The sequence below is a fragment of the Macrotis lagotis genome, chromosome 1 (assembly GCF_037893015.1).
Source record: "Macrotis lagotis isolate mMagLag1 chromosome 1, bilby.v1.9.chrom.fasta, whole genome shotgun sequence".
Lineage (NCBI taxonomy): Eukaryota > Metazoa > Chordata > Mammalia > Peramelemorphia > Peramelidae > Macrotis > Macrotis lagotis.
The window spans coordinates 553,773,293-553,797,950 of NC_133658.1; the positions used below are offsets into that span (position 1 = coordinate 553,773,293).

The 24,658-nt window shown below is 35.3% G+C and overlaps 1 protein-coding gene and 1 pseudogene across 11 annotated transcripts in view; both read right to left on the bottom strand.

The window, feature by feature from the left end:
• On the bottom strand, positions 1-24,657 carry LOC141507073 (putative monooxygenase p33MONOX pseudogene; annotated as a pseudogene).
• The window catches only part of CBLB (Cbl proto-oncogene B), a 237,136-nt gene that overhangs the window by 69,244 nt on the left and 143,234 nt on the right, over positions 1-24,658 (bottom strand). The gene's annotated exons all lie outside the window — the stretch shown is intronic.

Genomic DNA, 24,658 nt, shown 5'->3' on the forward strand with positions numbered 1-24,658 from the left:
GAAAAATACAATGAGGTCATTTATTCACCTCACCTATAAAGGGGGTGACTTTTGGTGCCTAAAAAAATTTTACTTGGCAACAAAATGCTTTGTCTATCTGTTAATGGAGCTTAGTTCCTTTTTAGCTCTTGCATAGAGAAGGCACTCAAATTGTCTCCTAAAGGCACTGTTATTTAAAGAACAATGTTTCTCTTATGTATCTTGAGATCTAGACTATATAAGTAAGGAAAGTATAAAGAGAGAGATAAAAGATATGGCTAGCTAAAAATGGTTCAAGGACATGTAATTAAACAACACAAGGACATCTAGATCTCTGTAGATAGCCTTTTGTTACCTTAAAAAGGTAATCATCATATCTCCAGCCAAACTAGAAACACTACTTTCTAAACTTACTAAACCTGGTGGTCAAGAAACAGAGATATTGGGGTGGCTAAGTAGTGCAGTAGATAGAGCACCAGCCCTGGAGTCAGGAGTACCTGAGTTCAAATATGACCTCAGACACTTAATAATTACCTAGCTGTGTGGCCTTGGGCAAGCCACTTAACCCCATAGCCTTGCAAAAAAAAAAAAACCTATTAAAAAAAAGAAACAGATATTGTCTCTGCTTGATATTTCAGCTTGATGGAAATTATAAGAGTTTTAGACTCTAATGGCAAACCCCTGAAGAATACAGGATGATTTCCAGACCGTAAAAAGGAATTAGAAGTGGACTTCACACGAGATTTACCAAAAACGCAAGAAGAAAAATTAATATCTTCCAAATAAACCATAAGGGAAATTATATCACAGATTTTGTTCTTGGTTATCTAGGTTATAATCATCATTGGTCCTTAAAATAGGCACTGGTTTATGTCATGGTATAAAGTCTTCCTTAGAAACATGCATTAAATACAGAGAATCTAAGATCTATCTTGGTAATAAAACATGAAGCCACTTTAGTTTTATTACATATTTGTTTTCTTCTCCGTCACATAAGGTCATTTAACTTCCAGTGGGATTTTTGAGTCCTAGATATTAAACCCACACACACACACATATAAACATATGCATAAAACATATCAGAAAATATTAAAAAGTTTAAATTGTCTGGAATTCTTTAAAGACAGAAGAAACATAAAAAAAGCAAATCACACATTTTTTAAATTGTTTTGCTGATTATATGCTAAAACTTTCTATTTTAAGAATCATTGTTAGAATGTTCTCCCTGCTGTCACCTTGTACAGTGATCTGATTTTGTTCATTTCATTTTGTATCAGCTCAGATAAGTCTTCCCAGGTTTTTTCTGAAACATCCCATTGGTCATTTCTTATAGCACAACAGTAATCCATAAAGAAATTACACAACACAACTTGATCATTCATTCCCCACCTGTTGGTCATCCCCTCAGTTTCCAATTCTTTGCCACAATAAAAAGAATTGCTACAAATATTTTTGTAGAGAAGGATCTCTTTTTCCTTAATCTTTGTGATCTAAGATACAGATCTATCAGCATACAACATTTTTAATGATGTCGTCTGAACTGTGGTAAAAAGCCAATTCTTCCTTAATAAGCTAACTGGGGCCACTGACTGACAATCTAATTCCAGCTTTTACAATGTTTAAAAAAATTCAATTTTTGCATTAACAATTATTAATAGTTTTTAATTAATAGTTTTAATTAAGTTTTTCTCTTTAAAATCTGAAATATATGACATAATGGAAATCTGATCAAAAATATATTCTCATTTAGTTATACTACATATTTATATTTCAACCAATAATTTAAAAGTTCTAGCAGATGCACTAAGATCACACCATAGAAGACAGACAAAGCCTTCAACTGTAACAGACATAGTCTTCATAGTCTTCAAATATCTCACTATATGTATTGTGAAGTCCTTGTGTGTAGCAACAACTGGTGTCAAACCAATGTTAGAAAAAATTAATTGAAGCGCTGTGAAATTTATAGTACAATTTTAAGTACCCTTTACTACTACAGATTGGCAATAATTCTAACATTTAGATGCTTAGAAAACTGCTTAGAAGATTATGCTTTTAGGGAAATTAATGTTTGAAGGTTGCTGATGATTCTTATTAGAAAAAGGGAACAAGGGGCAGCTAGGTGACATATTGGATAAAGCACCGGCCCTAGAGTCAAGAGTACCTGGGTTCAAATCCAGTCTCAGACACTTAATTACCTAGCTGTGTGGCCTTGGGCAAGCCACTTAACCCCATTTGCCTTGCAAAAACCTTAAAAAAAAAAAAGAAAAGAAAAAGGGAACAAAATGATAGACATAGAAGACAATAAATCTGTTCAAGTCATAACTTTGATGTAAAAGGAATCTTTGTATCCATAAATTCAGTAGGGAAGTTTCCATGAAGGAAGGTGAAGAAATTCTTGGAGTAGAAAAGTCATTATCAAAAGGCAGGTAAAATTTCATGACAGAGAACACACACTGTTAAGATAAACTAAAGCTGCTTTCTTAGAAAGAATCCTTTGTGGATCTTCTTTAAGCAAGTTCTCTTTTAAAAAAACTTAACAAAGAATAATTTGGAAGCAAGGTTGTCTTAAGTTTGTGTTCAAAGTCATGTTAAAAAGTGGGATTACAAACAGTATTTATTGGCATCCGGCTTTGTAGAGTAATTGTTAATGTACTGTTGGTTATTAGAATTGGGGATAAGTTCATCATTTTAACAAATGTCTTTCAGATCTGGAACAACTGACCAAATAAAATGTTTCTTCAAAATAAGCATTCAAAGGAAAAAAAAAAAGAATGAGGAGATGAGAGAAAGAAACAGAAGTGAAAGTTCAGAGCTGTCATTTCTCTAAAGAAATCAGGACCACTAAATGGCACCTAAGGCAATTTTAGGGATAAAGACTATACTTTTATTTAACACTTTAATCAAATGCTAATTCTCTAAACAAAACTAGTTAACAAATTAAATTTAAATGATATTTATAAACCTTATATTATTTCTAAGGATTTTTTAAGTGAATCCTGATTCATTAATAAAGGGGGAAACAGAAATATGGTTTGTTCACAATGCATTCATTAAAAAATAATGCTGTATTTTTATTGATAAAATTATCAAGGAAAGTTCATTACTCAATTTTTCTGGGTAAGGCACTTTTTAATTGAAATGATAATGACCAAAATCTTTCAGTAAAAATGGGATTTTATAGTACCTGAACTTTCATATCTATTCTATTCTCATTTATTCATTTGCCCTTGCTTCTCTCATTCCACTTTCCCTTGTAGGTTTCCTTTAAACTGTCAATGGCATGAAAGCAACAGCTTGGCTGTCAAGTGGTACTAAGGACTAATGGAAGCTGCTGACATCTGTTTGTCCTTCTGTGTTCAGAATTCTTATTTTTCCTTGCTGATTTATCAGTCATTGTAGATGGGAAATCTGGCTATGAGCAACATATACATTATAGAAATATTCAGTGTGAGTCAATACAATGCTAACAATGGATAAGACCTTTGAGATCCTAGTCAGTCATCATCAAATTTAACACCTTCCTTTAAGATCTGAGAAAAAAAAAAACTAAACATATAAGGATTCTAAATTCTCCATTATGAATGACCTAGCTCACTCTTCTGATTTGTAATTTTGCTAAAAATTAACTGCTAGGCTTAGCAATGACCATTTACCAATTCAAATTCAAGTAATTATACTAAATTCTTCACATTCTAAATAATAATCTGGATTTAATTTGTAGAAGAGATTATTAGTATAACACCAGGGTTGTCTGAAAATTCTTAGGCCAGAGTTCCAAGAAACCTTTATGATGCACTAGGAGCACTTAACTCCAATTCCAGCAGGCCTTTTGCAACTTGTACACATAATTGGAACCAGGTCTTATTCTTAGTACAATTCATAGTATTCACAGAAGTTATTATGAGCTATTCTCTGAAGCATTAATTCAATTTGAAGTATTACAATAGCTGGAAGTAGATTTAAAACAGTAATTTTGTGAAGGGCGTAGTAGTTTGGGAAAGAAGAAACAGGCTTTACTTGTAATGTCAATGAAATTCATTGTCTGTAGCTTATTCTTTTTCGAGACTCTTTATACTCTACAATTAAATTTTCAAGAAAAGGATAAATAGCCAAATACTGACTTCTAAAGCAAGCTGTTTTTATAAAATCTGTAGCTATTCATACCAACAATTATACCACTATATTAATAAAATCATCCACAACTATTTACTGGTTGTGAAATAATGTTCTCTGACGATTTAAAAGTAATATTTTCAAAAGACATTTTGAAATAAGATCCCATGTTGAAGTCAAAAGAATTGATGGTTTAAAATAAACTACTGAGTTTCATTTTCTTATATGGTAAACCCAACCAAAAAAACCTAAAACTAAATAGAAGTAGCTGGTAGTATACAATGGATAATACACTGGACTTGGACACAGGAAGAAGATCTGAGGTCAAATCTGACCTCAGATACTTATTATCTTTCTGCCCATGGACAAGCCATTTTATTTGGGTTGTTTCCTTGTTTATAAAAGGGGATTAAAAAGTACACCTATAATATAAAAGATAAAAGGAGCACTTTTAAATCATACTGCCATCCTTAATGTTATAAAAATGTTAATTACTATTATCATTATCATTATTATTATTACAAAATATCTGTGACTTAAGGATATATCAAGACTTTGAAAGGAATTGCATATTATTTTGGAAAATAGATATAGATTTACTTAGTAACAGAAAGTTTTTCCTCTTCTTTGTGAAAAGAGAACCAAGAGAACAAGGGAAGAAATATTCATATTATAGATTTGAATTTGTTGAGTTTAAATCAGAGAAACAGCTATTTTTTTCATGGATTCTTTTAAGAGAAAGCCATACTTAAGTATAGTCAACAGATTTCAGGTTGAGTCAAAAGAATAATTCAGTTCAACAAAATTCATATCCAAGACTGAGTTCTAGATTCATCACCAAGAAGTCTGAATTTATATAGAATTTCCTGATTATCCCTTTCAAATTCACCTACTTGACTAATTAATATTCTCCTGATTAAATTTGACTATTTAAAATCCCAAGAGCATATACTTTAATGATGTCAGCACAAATACTCTAGACTTCTACATCTTAATTTTCCCCATTTTCTCTAAGGAAATCTTAGAGGCAACTAGTTCATATGATAGAGTGTTGGTCCTGGATTCAGGAGTATCCGAGTTTAAATTGGGCTTTAGAAATTTACAAATCTTATGACCCTGGGCAAGTAACTTAACCCCTGACTCCACTATAAAATGGGGATAATTCTAATAATATCCAGAAATATTTGTAGATTGAGATAATAGTAAAGTAGATAAGGAGAGCGAAGATGGTGGAGTAAAGGAGGGACCTGCCCTAGCTCTCCCCAAACCACTCCAAAAATCTTTAAATAATGGCTCTAACCAAATTCTAGGATGGCAGAACTCACAAAAAGACTGTGAGAAAGTTTACCAGTTCAAGGCAACTTGGAAGATCCAGGGGAAGGATCAGCTGCTAGGGTGAGAGAGGAGCACAGAGAAGTGTGAACCACCTTGAAGTGACCCAGCCCCAGCCATCTAGAAAGAGAAAATGGGGCAACTAGGTCAGAGTCAGTGGTGATATCTTCCAGATTTCCCAGGCCAAAGACTGCCAGAGATTGGAGGGAGTTTATAGGGGTTTGCTGTTACTGAGATAGAACTCTGTTGATTTGGCCATACTCAGATCTGGGTCACAGCCTTGGTCCTAGTCCTATGAAAAGGAGCAGAAACACAACAAAGCATAATGCCACAGGGAAGTAGGGACCTTCCTTATAGTTTCTCATAGTTTTATCACTTACAGATAACACAGGTCAATAAAGTGGATTAAACCTCTCCTTAGATCATGGAAAAAACTGAAAACCTGCAAATTTCTGAAAGTGACTCTGAAAACAGTGGCAAAAACAACCCAAAGCTTGGAACAGTGCACCTTCCACCCTAGAAAGAGAGCCCCACCTTACAAAGAGTTATAGACTGGAAAAATAAGCAAAATAAAGAAGGAAAAAATATCTAATCACAGACAGTTACTATGGTCATCAGGAAGATGAAATTATACACTCAGAAGAAAATAAAACTCAAAGCTTCTATATCCAAAGTTCCAAAAGGAATATGAATTGGTCTTGGGCCTTGGAAGAGCTCAAAAAAGTAATCTGAAAACCAAGAAAGGGAGATATAGAAAAAATTGATAAGAAAAATTAGAATGATGCAGGAATATCTTGAAAGCTGCACCAGCAGTTTAGTGAAGGAGACACAAAAAATACTGAAGAAAATAATATCTTAAAAACCAGACTGGGACAAATAGAAAAAGAACTGTCCAAAGAGTTAGTGAGGAGAAGAATACTTTAAAAAACAGAACTGGCCAAATGGAGATTGGAAAAATGGAAAAGAAAATTCAAAAGTTTACCGAAGAAAATAATTCCTTAAAATACAGATTTGAGCAAAGGGAAAGTGATGACTTTGTGAGATATCAAAAAACATTAAAACAAAAGAATGAAAAATTAGAAGACTATGTGAAATGTATCATTGGAAAAACAACTAACATAGAAAACAGATCCAGGAGAGATAATTTAAAAATTATTGCACTATCTGGAAAACCATGATCAAAAAAAGAACCTATATAAACTGTTTAAACAAATTATTGGGGACAGCTAGGTGGCGCAGTGGATAGAGCACCGGCCCTGGAGTCAGGAATACCTGAGTTCAAATTCGGCCTCAGACACTTAATAATTACCTAGCTGTGTGGCCTTGGGCAAGCCACATAACTCCATTTGCCTTGCAAAAAAAAAAAAAAGAAAACTAGAAAAGAAAAAAAGAAATTATCAAGGAAACTTATCAGTATTCCAAAAGCAAAGGATAAAAGAGAAATTGATAGAATCCTGATCACCTCCTGAATGAGATCCCAAATTGAAACTGCCAGGAATATTATAACCAAATTTCAGAGCTCCCAGGTTAAGGAGAAAATATAGCAAGCAGCCATTAAGAAGCAATTAATTACTATGGAGAAACATTCAGGATAACAGAAGATTTAGTAGCTTTTACATTAAGGAAGTGTAGGGTTTAGAATGATATTCCAAAGGCAACAGAGCCTGGATTACATCAACTAACCAGAAAAATTGAACATAAATTTTCAGGGGAACAGATGGACATTCAATGAAATAGGGTACTTTCTAACTTTCCTGATAAAAAGCCAAAAGCTGAAAAAAATCTGATTTTTAAATATAAGGCTCAAGTGAAGGATAAAAAGGAAAGGCAAATCATAAGGAACTTAATGATGTTGAACTGCTTATATTCCTGCATGGGACGATAATGATAACTTACAGGAACCTCATATTTTCAGGGCAGTTAGAAGGAGGTATGTATAGACAGGGCACAGTTGGGAGTTGAATGTGAAGGGATAATATATTAAAAAGATTGTGTTAAGTGGTGAGAGAGGAATGTACTAGGAGAAAGGGGAGGGAGAATGGATTATTTCATATAAAAGAGGCAAGAAAAACCCTTTACAATGGAGTAGTGGGGGAGTGAGTGAGCCTTATTCTCATCAAAATTGGCACAGAGAGAGAAAAACACAAACAACTCAATTAGGTAAAGAAATCTATCTTACTCTACAGGAAAGTAAGAGAGGAAAGGTATGGGAGAAGGGGGGGAGGGGGGTTAATAGAAGGGAGGGAAGACTGTGAGGGGATAATCAGATGCACAACACTTTTGAGGACAAAAGGAGAGAAAATAGAATAAATGGGGATAGGGGAAATAAGATGTAGGAAAGTACATTTAGAAATTATAACTATGGGGAAAAAAAGAATTGAAACAAAGTTTCTCTGATAAAGACCTAAATTTTTCAAACATAGAGACATGAGTCAAATTTATAAAAAGTTAAAACCATTCCCCACTTGATAATGATCAAAAGAAATGAAAAGTTTTCAGATGAGGTTATCAATGCTATCCATGGTCAGATCAAAAAAAAAATTATAACACTATTTTTTCCTCATTGCTAAATTTTTATTCAAGATTTTTGCATCAATATTCATTAGGAAGATAGGTCTATAATTTTCTTTGTTTTAGGTATTCCTAATTTAAGTATCAGCACCATGTTGGTGAAATAAAAGGAATTTGGCATTCTTCTCTTTTTACAAATAGTTTATGTAGCATAGGAATTAATTGTTCTTAAATGTTTAGTAGAATTCATTTGAAAATCCATCTGGGCCTGGAGACTTTTTCTTAGGGAGTTTGTTGATGGGTTCTTCAATTTCTTTTTCTGAAATGGGGTTAAGTATTTTATTTTTTCTTCAGCTAATCTGGGCAGTTTGTATTTTTGTAAATATGCATCCATTTTACTGAGGTTATTCGATTTATTGGCATACAGTTTGGCAAAGTAGCTCCGGATTATCTCTTTAATTTTCTCCTCATTGAAGTTTAGTTCACCTTTTTCATTTTTAATACTGTTAATTTAGGTATCTTCTTTTTTTATTCAGTTTAAGCAAAGGTTTATCTATTTTATTGGCTTTTTTTTCATAAAACTCTTAGTTTTATTAAATCAATCAATGGTTTACTTTTTTCAATTTTATTAATCTCTCCTTTGATTTTCAGAATTTCTAATTTTGTATTTAATTGGCAATTTTTAATTTGTTCTTTTCCTAGTATTTTTTAGTTGCATAGTCAATTCATTGACCTCTTTCTCTATTTTATTCACATAAGCATTTAGAGATAAAAAGTTTCCCCTCAAAACTGACTTGGTTACATCCCATAAATTTTGGTATGATGTCTCATTGTTATCATTTTTTAGATATAATTATTGATTTTATCTATTATTTGCTGTTTGATCCACCCACGATTTAAAATTGTTATTTAGTTTCCAATTAGTTTTTGGTTTCTCTTTCCATGACCCCTTATTACATGTAATTTTTATTGCATCATAGTCTAAGACGTGAAGTGTGCATTTATTATTTCTGCCTTTCTGCATATGATTATAAGGTTTTTATGCCCTAAAACATAGTCAATTTTGGAAACAATTTAAATACAAAGGAAATACAACCAGACTCACACAGGGTTTAACTCACTATTAACTAAAGAAACAATTGGAGAATAATTCTGAGGTACTACTATATACCTACTGGATTAATAATAGGACAGAAAGCAAAAATGACAAGTGTTGGAGGGTATATAGGGAAGGTGAGAGATTGATGAACTATTGGCTGAATTGTGAAATGATTCAACAATTCTGTAGAGCAATTAGGAACTATGCCCAATGGCATATAAAAACCATGTCTACCATATGATTTAGCAATGCCACTATCAGGTCTATATTTCAGGAGAGATGAAAAACAGGAAGGAAAAGAACCTATACATGTACGGATATTTAAAGCAGCTCTTTTCTGCTGGCAAGGAACTGGAAATTCAGGGAATGCCCATCAGTTGGAGGATGGTTGAACAAACTGTGATATTGTGGTTATGATGAATTGCTATTCTGCTACGATGATGATGATGATGATGATGTTTGTTCTTTATACTTGCAGAAGACCATGATGTCAGGAAGATGATGTCATAACAAGCATGTGAACTGGATTTGAGTGAGTGGGTGCTGGGCTAAGTCACCAACCTCACTTTCTCCTCCAGAATCATCTGGCTCTAGTGGACAGATATGAAATCAGGATGACTAGAGGTGGTCCTGGATGTGAGGCAATCAGAGTTAAATGACTTGCACCAAGATCACACAGCTAATAAGTGTCAAGTGTCAGAGGCTGGATTTGAATTCTCATCCTTGTGACTCCAAGGTCAATGCTCTATCACTGCGCCACCTAGCTGCTCTATTTGGCTGTAATACTGCAGTATGATCAATATGCATTATGCAACATGCAGTATGATCTCCTTTTCTCAGCAATGCTGTAACCCAAAACAACTCTGAAGGACTTAAAATAAAGAATATTATTTATCCTCAAAGTCAGAACTGTTGGTGTCTAAATACAAATTGAAACATTCTTGCTTTTATATGTAACTGGAGGAAAATGAAATAAAGTGTGGAAAAATAGTAAAACAGTAGAATGACTGACACATGACAGGCACTTAAGTTTTTTTTTCCTTTCTTCCTTTTCTTCTTCTCTCTCTCAATTCCATCTTTCTTTTTCAAATTTACATGAACTTTACTCTTTATTTTCCTTATAGTGCCTAAGTTACTGAGTGTTATCAAAATGAAAGCAAACTCTTGACCTACTAAAAATTTGTGAATCTCGATTTTGAAAATATTGGTAATTTTGATATTTTAGTATCTCTCATTCTAAATTCTACATGTTATGGACAAAACTGGGAGATCACAGTTTTAGAGCAAGCAGGGACAACAATTATCTAATCTGATCCCCTTTAAAGTAAGTAAAAGTACAGCCTAGAGCAGCTTTAATTTTCACAAGTTTATACAGTTGGTAAAATAGCTGAGCCAGAATGCAAACTCAGGTCTTCTGACTCCAAAGTTAGTGTTCTTTTCACTTTGACATGCTAAAAGTCTTCCTCCAAATGACTATTACATTGTGTTTGTGTTAAAAATAAGGATAAACAAAAACTGAGTAATATTTTCTAGCAACCTGCACATTGGTGGTAGGACACTGATAAAAATGATGGGCCTATGAAACAAGTAGGATTTCAAAACTAGAATGATTGATAATGCTAAAATATTATTTATACTTTATTCCCATATAAACACATTACAAAAGTCACTAAAAGAATACCTGAAAAACCACAATATACTTGAAAACAAATGCTTTTGCAGACTGGAGAAAAATTAAATCATTTATTTCTTCTAAATGAAAATAACCATGAAGTGACTGATATACCAGTCAAAAAGTAGTTTATATTTAAGAAATTAGTAATTCTGATATATCAATTCATGCTGATGACATGTTTATTTTCCCCCATTCAATGATCAGAGGAATTGTCTAACTTCTATTTTATAGAGTAGAAAGAAGAGACAGAACTGACCTGCTGGTGATAGCACAGATAATGAGTTGGAAAGTCAGGATTCAAACACATATCCTTTTATTCTCACTTCAGGGCTCTTTGCACAAAAAGTGGAGCTTTCTTTCACACAATTTTCATTGTATATGTTCTCTTCCCTTCTCTCTTATGAATTCCATTCATCCTGAAAAGTGTCTCCCTCCTGAAAAAAGTCTTTTTTCCCAATTTCCAATGATATGATTTAAAAACAGAAAATTGTCACACATGGCTTTGTACTAAGACTTCTCTTTTCTGTCTTCACTTTTGTACTTGGCAGCATCTAGCTCACCACCTCTCATGGGTTAAATCACTACCTCAATATAGATGAATCCCAAATGTAGAAATCCTACAGTTTCTCTGCTAAGGTACAGTCTCACCATCATTGCTTATGAGACATTAAAACTGGATGTCACATAGCTATCTGAAACATCAAATCATCTCTTTCCTCCAATAACAACAACCACTACAACCAAATCACCCTACTTAGAAAACTTCACTTTTCACTGTTAAGGGCATAAGTACCCTTCCAATCATTAGACACTCAATGCCATTCTTAATTCCTCAATCTCCTTCTCATGCATCCATGTCATGTTTCCTTTAGAGTCAAGATCAAGTGCTACCTTTCTTCCAGGAACCCTTCACTGATAGCCCCTTTCCTCTATACATTGCTCACTGAATAAACATTTATTAGTTGCATACCTATAGCTTGTGTCTCTCCATGATATATCATGTTCTGTCTTATGTACTAGGTTACTTTTTTGTATGTCTTAAATCACCTATTAGACCACAAAATTTTTAGAGGCAAACTCTTTTAATCATTTATAGCCTTATAGAAGTCTCAAGGATATAAACAATGAAGAGCCATTAAGTAAAGAACCATTATCTACTTATACGCTGGTTAAGAGAGATGGCATACCAAAGGGCAACAAAAATGTGCATACCCCTTGATCCAGCAATACCACTACTGGCTCTATACCCTGAAGAGATGATGAAAAAAAGATAAAAACATCACTTGTACAAAATTATTCATAGCAGCCCTGTTTGTGATGGCAAAGAAATGGAAATCAAGTAAATGTCCTTCAACTGGGGAATGGCTTAGCTAACTGTGGTATATGTATGTCAAGGAACACTATTGTTCTATTAGAAACCAGGAGGGATGGGAATTCAGGGAAGTCTGGAGGGATTTGCATGAACTGATGCTGAGTGAGATGAGCAGAACCAAAACAACATTGTACACCCTAACAGCAACATGAGGATGATGATCAACCTTGATGTACCTGCTCATTCCATCAGTGCAACAATCAGGGACAATTTGGGATTGTCTGCTTTAGAGAATACCATCTGTATCCAGAGAAAGAACTGTGGAGTTTGAACAAAGACCAAGGACTATTACCTTTAATTTAGAAAAATATACTGATATCTTATTGTCTGATCTTGTTATCTCTTATACTTTATGTTTCTTCCTCAAGGATATGATTTCTCTCTCATCACATTCAATTTGGATCAATGTATACCACAGAAACAATGTAAAGACTGGAAAATTGCCTGCTGTGGGGGGTGGGAGGAGGGAAGTAAGATTAGGGGAAAACTTGTAAAACTCAAAATAAATAAAATCTTAAAGAGAGAGAAAGAGAGAGAGACGGAAAGAGAGAGAAAGAGACAGAGAGGGCATAGTGGCTATAGGGTTAGTCTTAAATCTTAGGATTTAAATCCTGTCTCTGATGGGCTCTTCACTATGTAATCATGAGCAAGTCATTTAGACCATAAACAGTAGTCATGTTAATGATTTGCATCACTGGTTAGTTTATAAGCTATAAGTTCCTAACAAAAACACTGTCATCTTCTAGAATGTCCCCCATACTCCCACCCTGGAAAGCACTTCAGAATATACAAAATACTTTCCTTATAACTTTATAAACTAGACTCTAAGTATAGCCTCCCATTTCATATACTAGTGAACTGAGAAGGGAAAAGACTTGCCCAAAGTCAGATAGATATTAAGCAGCAGAGCTAACACTGTGGCTCAATTATGTAATTATATGCATGCACATTTTTAGACTTCTGCTTGGGGCAAGTAACAATATTATTTTGGATGCTCACTAATTAAGGTGAGTAAGAAATTTACAACAGGTTTTAATATTTGTGAAATTTTTAAATAAATTAATTCATGGAATTCAATTGATTAATTAAATGCTCACAAAAATTAATTCTAAATAGAAGGTAAAATCCTTTAAAGCATGATATAATTAGGATAATCATCAGAATGTCTACAATAAAGCTTGTTCTCTACTTTGGGGAAGTGGAAGTGGATAGTGGTTTGAGAAAAGAATTAATCAACATTTTAACATAAAGTATGGCTGTGGACAAAGGGATATTCCTGTAATAAGCTGCAAACATTTAACATAGGAGGAAACTGAGATCAAAGAATTTAAACTATTGTCCAGTTAGAGAAATCATTTCCAGATGATTCATTTTACATTCATTGCTTTTTTCTTTTGTTTTTTTTTATAAATATGCAGAACAAAGTCTACTAGGTTATATTTCCCTTGCCCCCTTCAATTAATTTAGTTCTATAGTTCAGCAATTGGCTGTAGTCAACTGTACTCTGGGAAGTTATTTAAACCAACTTTGGGACATTACAGAATACATTTTCTTGCATTAGAAAGATTTAAGCATTGTTACAAATTTAAAGAAACAATCACCAACTCCCCAGAAATATCATCCTCATTAGAAATGTAAATGGATAACATTTTTCCTATGTCAAGTGCAAGGTGGATGAGAAGAAAGAAAGTTTAAAATACTGTAAAATACAGAGGATCACCAGGGAAAACAGCATTGCTCATATGAAAAGGGAGATTTAGAACCCTGTATTTGTCAACACATTCATGTCCCTTGGTTTGAGGTTATGGGTAAGGGAGAGTGTTTCTTTCCTTCCATCCCTGGAAAATCCATATTAGGTGGCTTGAAGATTGCTGGGTCATCTGCAATTTTAGTAGCCTGAACTCAAATAAGTTCCATTGGTGATGGCTTCTGATTACCTCTGAAGGACTGGACACTGAAACCTGAGTCAGATTTCTGAAGGGTTCTTGATCCAAAAAGGCTCCATTTTTCAGATGAGAGTTTGTGTCTGTCTCCATTCCCAGCATCCATGCTGCTGATGTCTAGGCCAGGTAAGGAAGTAGAAGATCCATGAGAAAACCAACCTCTGGGCTTTTGCTTGGGAGAAGAATGGGGTATACTACTTGAAGTGGACTGGGCTGAAGCAGTCAGTCTATCTTCTTTTGTCATATCTCCCCTTTGAAACTTCAATTTATGGACTGCCTCTGCCACACGGTGGTACTTGGTTTCTTCTGTGGTGAGGCCTTTATGGGGAGCGTACCCTGCGTCTCTCAACCCTGCCTGTTGCTCAAAGCGCTAGATGTTCTCTTGTGTCTGCTTGGCCAGGGCTCCATGAGGAAGGTGTGGGGCGGGGGAGGGATGGGGAGAGCCTGTCCACAGCCTGGGGCTCCGGCATGGACAGGAGGCTGAGAGTAACAAGGCTCCAGGGCCCTGGCACTCCGTAAGCACTGAAGCACGGGGCCAAAGCCAGACCATGACACAAGTGGCACCAGGACCCTTGTGGAGCCCAGCCGGCAGGAGCACCATGGAGCCCATTGCTTTTTTCTTTACAATATTAAAGCTTCATAGAGAGACTCAAGACTAAATACACAGGAGGAGTTTAGGACAGAGCCAGGTATAGAAGAGTTGGCTAATAAAGGCTTGCTAATTAAGGCCAAACATTTCTCATAGGAAATATCAGAATAATCTATCTACAATTTGAATCATCTTTATGCTTGTATTAATATTTTTCTTTTTGAAAAGCTTTCACAAGTTCTTTTATGATGAAAATGACAAATTTTTTAATGAGAAACTACCAGTATTTTGGCTTTGGAGACTATTGCGAGAATATATAAAAATCTCTGCTTATTAGCAAGTGAAGAATATCATAAAAATCATGGAATTAAGACTTCTCCAAAGCAATAGTTATGACTTCATTTTTCTTATTAGCTAAAATACACTTTCATATTTAAATAGGTTAGATACATCATGTAATAATGGTCTCACAATTATTTCTTAGACATATTCAACTCTGTTAAAGAAAACTAGCCATTGATAATGATTAAAACTCTCTCAACATAAATTTTTAATGCTAAAGGACATTTTCCTTTCAATCTGTTATCCTCATTGGCCATCTCTCTCATGTTGGGAAATTCAAATTTAATCTTAATGTTACCCTAAGAACAGAACTACTGGTAAATAAAATACATATATTCAAACCTCAAAAATAAATTACTTCTATGATCTACTATTATGAATTAACTCCACCAAAAGTCACCTTCAACCTGTAAAAGAGAGCCAGCTATTCTGAATAAGTTTAGGTAGAAAGTATATTTTCTACTCTGCAATGTTTTATTTATGTGGTGGTCAGACTTCTGACCAGCTCAAAAATCCAGAACAAAGCCAGAAGTAACATCATAAGCAATTGTTCCAATAAGCAATAAGTTTCAAACAAAATGCTGAAAAAAAGGTTTGAGGAGAGAGAATCATGGAATCATCATTTCAGATTTGGAAGAGAACTCAGAGATCATTTAATCCAAGTCTTACCTGAATAAATATTCTCTTCATGGTGGGCAAAGTGAAAGCATTTCAAACTGGGGAGGGATGAGGAAAATGGGATCAAGGAAAGCTTCACACTTAAAGGAAGGAATTTCGAAAGATATAAACCAGGATGGGGGAAAGAGAGAAGAGTTGGCACAATCTAAATTTAAGACAGCTTGAGCAAAGGGATGGGATGTGAAGAACTAATGAGAAGAATCAGCAAGCAGTCCAATGTGGTTAAAATGCACAAAATGTAAGAAAACAGGAGATCAGATTGGCTTACTTATTTTATTCCATTAAGATCGGAAGGCCTTCACTGTACTTAGTATTTTGGCATACCAAATTATGCCAAGCTAAAAACTTTAGTCATCTTTTCTTCCCTGGCAATATGAAATTTTTCATTGATTGTCATAATTATTCACATTTATATGGCTCCTTAAAAATGTTTATAAAATGTTTTCTTCCAAAAAGACATGAAATAGAGGCAGCTTAGGTGGTGCAGTGGATAGAGCACTGGCCCTAGAGTCAGGAGTACCTGCGTTCAAATCTGGCCTCAGACACCTAGCTGTGTGGCTTTGGGAAAGCCACTTAACCCCATTACCTGCAAAAATCTAAAAAAAAAAAAAAAAGACATGGAATAAAGAAGTATACCTAGTAAACTCATATTGCTGATGAGACATATAGACATTAAATGACTTGTCTCTGATCACAAACATAGACACATTAAAGGTATGTAGAACCCAAGGCTCCTAACTACTAGATCTCAGGGCTAAAGGAGAAGGTTAGGACAAAAGTAGGGAAGAAAATGCAGAGGTGGCAGAATCATTCAAGTCTAAAGGATTTGGAAGAGAACACAGATTCTTTATATTATTACACAGGAGAGTGGTACTGTGAGTCCGGTATAATAAGGATCATAATGAAAACTGAGCATAAAGAAAAGGTTAAATTATGTTTCTTACCCATATACTAAGACAGCGAAGTGTGAAATAGATGTTAGAATGGCTTATCACATTTGTTGCTTATATTAAAAAGCAAGGTAAAGGGGTGGCTAGGTGCACAGTAGATAGAGCACCATTCCCTGGAGTCAGGAATACCTGAGTTTAAATCCGATCTCAGACACTTAATAATTACCTAGTTGTGTGACCTTGGGCAAGCCACTTAACCCCATTTGCCTTAAAAAAAAAAAAACCTTAAAAAAAAGGCAAGGTAAATTTAAGTTACACTCCAAAGCATATAAATAGGTAAACAGTACAAATAAAGATTTTTCAAAGGCAAATGGAGGCAGTGTTAATTTTCCCATTTAGAGATGCTGAAAAAACTAGTGGGCAAAAAATAAAAAAAAATTTCAAGATATTTGCTATGTTAAGTGACTTAGATTTCATTTATGTCTTAGCCAAAAACAGAGTATCAGCAGGAAACCTTCTTTTAAACTGAATGTGTGTGAAGTCAGGAGGAGTAATGTAATCTAACAAATTACTAGCACTATTTTTGGCAGTGTCTCAAACTTTTCTTGAAGTCCTCCACTGACACACTAAACAGCATCAAGCCTCAATTATATTGTGAATCCTGACAGCTCCAGAACACATATGGTTGTATGATTGCTTAGAAAAAAATCTATATTATCATCCAATTATAAAAATAGTAATACAGCTTTTTCCAGGAAAACAACCCATTTGGGATACAATATAGCAATATATTAGAATATAAATGAAAAACCTGCTTTACTCTCAGTAAACCAAATTCTATATAAATTCTGTGTGTATTGAACCTTGCCATGGTAATGGCAATGAACTCCACAAATGAAGTCTGAAGAATTCTATCATATAACATATACTGGTATGATGACAGCCACAAAAATGTGGAGAAAACAATATGCTTCCAACAAGAAAGTATATTTTTATTGTAAATAGGGAATTCTGATCATGACAGAGAAGGAAGATGAGAAGAGTACTAGAAATGGCAAATGAAAAAATTGAAACAGTCTGAGTAAATGATGAAGACACTGACTGACAAACCATTGAGGGGATGAAAGAATGAGACATATTTTAAGATGAAGACAACAGAGTTAGCCACAAACCAGAGAGTATGATGCTAAAGATTGGAGAAATCTCATGCCAAAATGAATATTTGATAAATGTGTGTCACCTCAGCTTTGAGACTGAGCTCAACAAAAAACTTTTGATGATTCAATAAAGGGAATAATAGCCTTTGCTTATACTGTGAGGCAGATACAATCCTAGCTAGTGAATCTAGATATCTAAGCCCAAGTAACTATTTGGGCTACTTTAATGGATTTTTCTGATTCTCAATATCGATGTATCCAACAATAGAAAAAAAGACTCTTACTATGGACATAACCAGAGAATAAGCATGAAGTATGATAAGGCAAACAACACTCTCACTCTCTCTCTCTCTCTCTCTCTCTCTCTCTCTCTCTCTCTCTCTCTCTCTCTCTCTCTCTCTCTCTCTCATTTTTCCCCCCAACTTTGCCCTAGATTGAAAATGATCATACTTAGTCATTGCTTTGATAACTAACCAGTCCAATGATGTTTTCATTTCTATTTTAAAATGTAAAACTTTAAGAGAAAAATTCTTATATAAAATAGGTACAAAGTTGAATTTCCTAAGTCCCACTTGAAAGTTCATTTGTACTGCTGTATATCTCTTCAGAAGAAACAAAATTTTTTAATTCCCCTTTTGCCAAGGCTGCTAATCATTAAAAAACTACCATGACTGTCAAAAATCAAAACTGTGAAAGTTCCCAGGGGCATTGGAGAGATACGTGAAAGATATAAGGTTGTTGCACATCTCTCAGAATAACATGTGTAAGAAATGGGGTATAAGGTATATCAAGCAGAAAATGTATGGTCAGAAAAGGAAGCAGAATAATCCCAGAGTAAGAAGAAATAACAACATGGATAACTAAATGTTACAATGGTACCTAAAGAATTATAAAGAGGCAGCTAGGTGGCAAAGTGGATAGAGTATTAATCCTGAAGCCAGGAGGACCTCAGTTCAAATCCAGTCTCAGACACTTGACATGTACTAACTGTGTGATAATGGGCAAATTACTTAACCCCAATTGTCTCGCCGCCTCAAAAAAAAAAAAGAATTATAAGTCCCATAGCAAGGTCTATAATGCTCTGAGTAGATGCTCTATGAAAAACTGAAGGAAGAAATGGAAAAATAATACATAGAGAAAAAGATTTGGGCAAGTTCAATCTGCACTAAAAAAGAACTCTCATATTAATATAAACACAGTGTTCAAATACTTAAACTATTCATCAGGTCATCAAGGACACACATGGTCTTACAAAGAGGCGATCCATTCATGTAAAGTGAAGAAAAGAATAATTTGCTCTATGACCAAATGCTATGTTTATATCTAAAAAATGCCAAATGGTATAAAACATGGTCTCACCTGCATTGGGTAGATTCTCTATGGAGAATTTGACATGTATAAAAATATCGCAAATGAGAAGGCAATGGGTTGTACTGTGCACTGGTGGAAAAAATTGTTAAATTTATTACATTATGGGCAAAGAGTCTCAAAGAAGAAAACTCCATAGCTAACTCATGAAAATAAATCTAATACGGAAATCCAATTATCAGGTATTTATCAAACATCTCTATGTGATCAGGGCCATGGTAGAAGATGTGAGAGGTTAAAAAAAATGAAAAACAAACTTTCTGTCATCATGGAACCTACAATTTATGAGGGGGATCTACTAGCACGCAATACAGATAAAGATAAGAAATATAAAACTGAACACTTAAATGAATGATAGAAACCATAATTATTTAAATATTAAAATACTGAATATACAAATTAAATATCTGAAAGTTAAGGACTTTTATAGAAAAAAACAATTATTCAGCTCAGCTTGGGTTATTGAAGGAAACTGATAATTTAATAAGCTAATTAGTTATTAGTAGAACTAGTTATTACTAGAAAAGGCAAGAGGAGTCAATTCAAAGGGGATTTGACTTTAAAAAATCGAGGGGGCAGAGCCAAGATGATGGAGTAAAGGCAGGAAATCTCAGAAGCTCCCCCCAATCACTCCAAATGCATTAAATTAATTAAATTATGACTCTAACCAAATTCTAGAGTACTAGAAACATCAGAAAGACTGAGTGAAACAATTTTTTAGCCTAAGATAACTTGGAAGATCAGCGGGGAGGGTCTGTTCCACTGAGGCTAGCAAAGGCTGCAGCACAGCCAAGCCAGCCACCAGAGCAAACTCACTCAAGTCATCTGGGAACAGCCTGCCTGGGTCCCTGGGGCCATCTAGGTCTGTGAAAGCAGAGGTGGTTTTCAAATTTCTCAGCTCAGAGGCTGCCAAGGAGAACTTGGAAGGTCACTGGGAAAAACTGTGCCCAGGTCAGGGCAGGCCACAGTGCAGCTGCAACCCCAAGAACCAGAAGCAGGCCTGCGGAGCCACCCAACAGCTCCTTCCAGAATGTTCAGTCCATGAATGAACATTAAGGGAGTTGGGGAGACTGCAGAGTTCTCTCCGAGGCAGGATTCTGTTGCTTTGCCTAAATTCAGATCCAGGTTGCAGACTGGGGTGCCATACTGCCATAGCAAAACAGAGACTCTCCTCACAGCTCCAGGGCAGAGAGAAGTGCTTGTGGTCATTCACAGTCTAGAGAATTAGGCCAGGAGAGCAGTCAGAGTCTCTCAAAAGAACCTAAAGGAATTGAGGTCCCTAGGGAGGGGAGGGGAGGGGAGGGGAGGGGAGGGGAGGGGAGTGGTCCTGAAAACAGCTGTTAAAACTCTCAACATCTTGGGAGAGTGAGTCCTCCACCCTGGAAGCAGAGCCCCACCTTAACAAAGAATTAAAATCAAGCAAACAACAGAAGAAAAAGAATCTGACCATAGACAATTACTTTGGTCTCTTGGAAGATCAAAATATGCACTCAGAATATGACAAAGTCAAAGCTTCTGTATCCAAAGTCTCTAAGAAAAATAGGAATTGGTTTCACTTTATAGAAGGGCTCAAAAAAATTTTGAAAAAAAAAAAAAGCATGTATTCCTATCATAGAGATATAGAGAAACTATATCAGAGGACTCTTTAGGGAAGAGTTCTAGTAACATATGCAAACAAACAGTGACCAGGAACTGAAGATAGATGACCAGAAAAGCCAACCTAATGGGAATATAACAAGTCAAAGGTGGAATTCTATAATGTGACAAGAGTCCCTAAGAGCAATATTCAGACATAGCACAGGAAGGTAAGTGTTGTGGGGAAAAAGTGAGTAAAAAAAACCAAAAATAATGAAATATTCTATTTTTAAAAGCTCAGATTCAATAAACAAATCAAGTAAATAAATAATTTTTCTTAAAGATATTGTATACTAGAAAGAACATTTATCTGAGAAGATCAAGATCTAGGTTCTACAAGCACTACCAAGAATGAAATGGGCTTCAGTTTTCTCTTCTATAACATAAGAAGGTTAGACTCAAAGACCTCTCAACATCCCTCCAAGATTTAACTTTCTCTAACTCTATGAATGAAAAAGGGTGACTCAGAACTGAATTTCTTACATATAAATTTAATATATTAAAAAAGTTATGGTTTCTTTTAGTGCTATTACACAAATATAATCAGCAGTCACATGGACAAGACAAAGAATTCTTTTTGAACCAGAATATACAAATTGAAATTTTGTCCAACTTTTAAAGAAGAAACATCTCTTTAATGGCAGTTGATTTGAAATCTGCATGAAGCATATTTAATATCTCACTTTTGCTTGCAATGGAAGCCTAGTTGAGGTATCTTTGATGTCATTTATAATCCTCATTATACTTTTTAAAAATATATTTTATTGCTAACTAATAAACATATTAAAAATTAATTACAACTGCAGGATCTATCGGACGACAGGAGGGCAATCAAGGAAATTTGTCTGCTATGCCATTGCCTAACATTAAAAGAAAAACTCCCCAAGTTGTTTTTTTTTTTAAAAAACAGTTTCTATCACTGCTAAAAGATTAACTCTCCCTAAAGTAATTTAACTCTTAGGCCTAAGGATAACAAATGGTAAGTAGTTTTGAACACTGTCAAGTAATCTATTCAAATGTAACTTCAAAAATAACCAGGGACTAAGAATATTGTGGTTGGGAGTAGGGAAGTGAAGTGGACAGTTTTTGGATGAACAGTTAATAACAATTTGAAAACAAAAACAAACAAAACAAAACATGTATCTAATAACCATACATTATATAGGCAGTCAGAAATGACTAACAGCATCAGGAAAGTCAGACAGAGATTACGTCCATCAATGAATATATTGTATCAGGGCACAGCAAACAAAGGGTTTATACAACATTATACAACATACAACATTAATGATCACACTGTGGTTCACTATGACATTTTTTTTCTTGGACTTAAATGTACCCCATTGTTCTACATTAGGTTTTTGGTCCCATTTCTCAATAGAATCAGGAGTCACACAGATAAGCAGCTAAACTCTTTTTTGACTAAGAATGCATAAAGTTTAGTCCAATTTAAAAAAAATTTCCCTTCTTACAACTCTCATTTAAAATCTTCATGAAGCATGTTGAATATGTCATTTATAATTGTGTAATCTGGGTATGGCCAAGATGGTGGAGAAAAGACAGGCACAGTTCTAAAGTCTCCTGATCTTTCCCCATCTATGATATGAAACAAACCTCTTAACAGAAATCCAATCCACAAAACCCAGCAAGAAAAGCCAGGAGAAAGAACATCTACCTCAGGATTTGTCTTCCGCAGCCTTGGGTGAGTTTTGGTGCAGAGGGCAGATCAGCCTTGGATCAGACTGATTAGTGGCAGGGTTGGAGCCCTGGGAACCTAGGGGCTTGGGTCTACTAAGGAGCAGAGGCATTGGTGTTGGCGCTGACCCTCTGGAGCTTGCCAACAGGGCTGGAGGGAGAGTTACAGTGCAGGAGAGCTGAGGACACCATCCCTGGATGCCTCTGGTCTGAGGAACTCTGAGTCCACACCTCCATTGTGCTGAGGCCTCTTCCCAGAACAAACACAATTACAGACTACTTCTGCCCCAGGCACAGGTGTGTGAGCAGAAGAACCAATCCAACTGACAATAGGGAGAGGAATGATCTCACCCCAGGGTAGAGCCCACCAATGACTTAAGAAAAAAGTATTTAACAGCTTCAATCTCTTCCTTCAGGCTAAGGGAGTAGGCCTCAATCAATTTCTCAGACACTCCAGAAAAAGCAACAGTACCTCCTACTGTCCAGCTGGAGAAACTGTACTCAGTGAGTAAAGCCTCCAGGGATCCCAACACCAGCCCCTCCCCAACTCAAGGTCTTAGCAAAATGAGGAAAGGTCAGCGGAAAGGTGGATCCATAGAAAAGTTCTTGGAAGGAAACACCCTAACTCAGAGAGAGACCTAGAACCTCTGAGAAGAATATGATCTGATCAGTAGGACAGAAAAACTTGAATAAATCAGGAAGAAGTTTAAAAATCAACTGGAAAATTTTGGAGACACGATTAACAACAAGAAAACAAATCATTGGAAAATACAATTGGACAAATACAAAATGAGAATAAATCTCTCAGACCCTCAATTGGACAAATGCAAAAAGAAAATAATTCTCTCAAAACCTCAATTGGTCAAATGGAAAGCTCTTTCAAAAGTAGAACTGACAAAATGGAAAAGGAGTTGCAAAAAGTAAATGAAGAAAACTCCTCCCTAAAAAAAAAAAGAATGGAGTCTGCAGAAGCTAATGAATTCAAGAGGCAGCAAAAGCCTGTTAAACAAAATCAAAAAATAGAAAAAAATAGAAGAAAATGTGAAAAACCTCATCAGCAAAACCACTGACCATGAGAATAGATTGAGGAGGAGCAACCTGAGAATTATTGAACTTCCTGAAAACATTGAAGAGAAAAAAAGCCTGGACTTAATATTACAGGATCTAGTGATGGAAAACTACCCTGATAGCATGGAACCAGAGGGCAAAGTAGTTACTGAAAGAATACATGGATCCCCTCCAGAAAGAGATCCTAAAATGAAAACAGGAAGGAATGTTGTGGCCAAATTCCAGAACTATCAGATAAAAGAGAAAATCCTGCATGCAGCCAGAAATAAACAATTTAAATACCAAGGAGCACCAGTAAGGATTATGCAAGACATGGCTGCATCAACATTAAGGGATCCAAGGGCCTGGAAGGAGATATTCCAAAGAGCAAGGGAGCTTGGAATGCAGCCAAGAATCCACTATCACACAAAGCTGAGCCTTCTTTTTCAGAGGAAAAGATGGACATTTAATGAAATGGAAGAATTCCAAAAATTCCTGATGAAAATATCAGAGCTAAATAGAAAATTTGGACATCAAACAGAGACACAAAAAAAGGTTAAAAGTGGGGAGAGGGGTAAAGAAAAAAAAACTGCTATCCAATAAGTTGAAACTGGCTATATCCCAGCATGGGAAAAAGATTCTCATAATTCTTGAGAATTGTAACTCTAACAGAGAGAATATACCTAACCAGAAATGATGGACACTCATGACTTATCCATGAGACTGCTATCCAATGGGATGAAACAGGATATAACCCTTCTTGGGAGAAAGACTCTAATAACTCTCAAGAATTGTAACTCTACTAGACAGAATGTACTTAAGAATTGATGGATACCCAGAATTTTTTATGACTCATATAAAATGATTTAAAAACACCTCCTCCTTAAAAAGGGGTACAGGAAGGAGACAGGAGGAGCGAGGGTATTGAATGGGGTAAATCTCATTACACTAAGAGGTACAAAATACCAGTAGTACTAGAGGGGAAGAATGGAGAAGAGAGAAGCATATGAATCTTCTTCTCATCAGACCTAGCTTAAAGTCAACTTACACACATACTCAGTTAGTTTAAAAAAATCTAACCTCTCAAGTATCAAACGGGAAAAGGGGAGGGGGAACGGAGAAAGGGAGGTGGGGGGAAAAAGGGGGGGGGGACTAATAATTATGTAATCTGCTTTTATCTCATGTTGTGAGTTGAGCTTCACTATGTAACATTCCATTACAGATCATGGT